Source organism: Babylonia areolata, chromosome 19 (assembly GCF_041734735.1).
Source record: "Babylonia areolata isolate BAREFJ2019XMU chromosome 19, ASM4173473v1, whole genome shotgun sequence".
NCBI lineage: Eukaryota > Metazoa > Mollusca > Gastropoda > Neogastropoda > Buccinidae > Babylonia > Babylonia areolata.
The window spans coordinates 29,313,392-29,314,248 of record NC_134894.1 but is presented as its reverse complement, the minus strand read 5'-3'; the positions used below and the strand labels follow the sequence as shown (position 1 = coordinate 29,314,248).

Below are 857 nucleotides of genomic sequence, written 5' to 3'. Positions count from 1 at the left end.
AAAGCGTCTCGCGGCGGCTCCGTATTGAAGTGTTTGGTTGCTACAGCAAGGACTACTGAAACATGGGCCGGGTTTTTACTTTTTATTTTGTTTTATGATTGCTGCTTCGGGGGTGTCGGATTCAAGGCTGGCAAACCACGTCAACATTCTCATCTTCGTTGTCATAATTTCAACACGTTTTGGGTTTTTGGGGTTATTATTGTTGCTGTTACTGTCGCTGGTTCTTTGGTTTGTTTCTTTCTTTTGTTAGTTTTTTAAAGATTTTTTTTAAAATAGAATAGAATAGATTATGTCTTTATTACCTAGTGTAGCGGGGTCACAAGGAATATTGAGGAATATTTTTTTAGTATGAGTTTATAATAATCGTAATTTCTCGCTTTTCAATGGCAGGTCACTTGTTGTTGGTTTGTTGGGTTTTTTTCTCCTTTTTTTTCTTTTTTTTTTTATAAATTAACCTCTAAGTTATTACATTTATAATGTTCTCCCTTTTCAATGGTTGGCCAAATTAGTTTATTTTATGTAGTTGATTATAATCATAATGTTCTCCCCTTTCAATGGTTGGCCAAGTTAGTTTATTAGCCTACTAGTAGGCTCTTTCTCCTTAATCTGTGTGTGTGTATGCTTTTTGCCAGGTTGAATGGAGACGTGTGTAGGGCTCACAGGGCTTTATCGGCGCACTGACATTGTGAAAATGTCAAACTTCTGTTCCCTTCTTTTTGTGAGGACATGATAAAAAGAAGCCTGTGGCTTACCTTTTATCATCAGTATGTAACTCTGGAGTTCGATTCTCCCTCTCTCTCTCGTACCCCTATCCCCACATACATACACACACACACACCTACCCACGCACACCCGTA

General features: G+C 37.9%; 1 protein-coding gene across 2 annotated transcripts in view; it reads right to left on the bottom strand.

Annotated features, from left to right (window-relative positions):
* LOC143293601 (uncharacterized) overlaps window positions 1-36 on the bottom strand; it is a 10,439-nt gene extending 10,403 nt beyond the window's left edge. Inside the window, exon 1 of one of the 2 annotated variants that reach the window (XM_076604677.1) lies at window positions 1-36. This exon is cut by the window's left edge and continues 42 nt beyond it. The gene's annotated coding sequence lies outside the window, so the exon portion shown is untranslated. The other variant, XM_076604680.1, reaches the window with a different exon arrangement.
* Window positions 37-857: the final 821 nt, after the last annotated feature.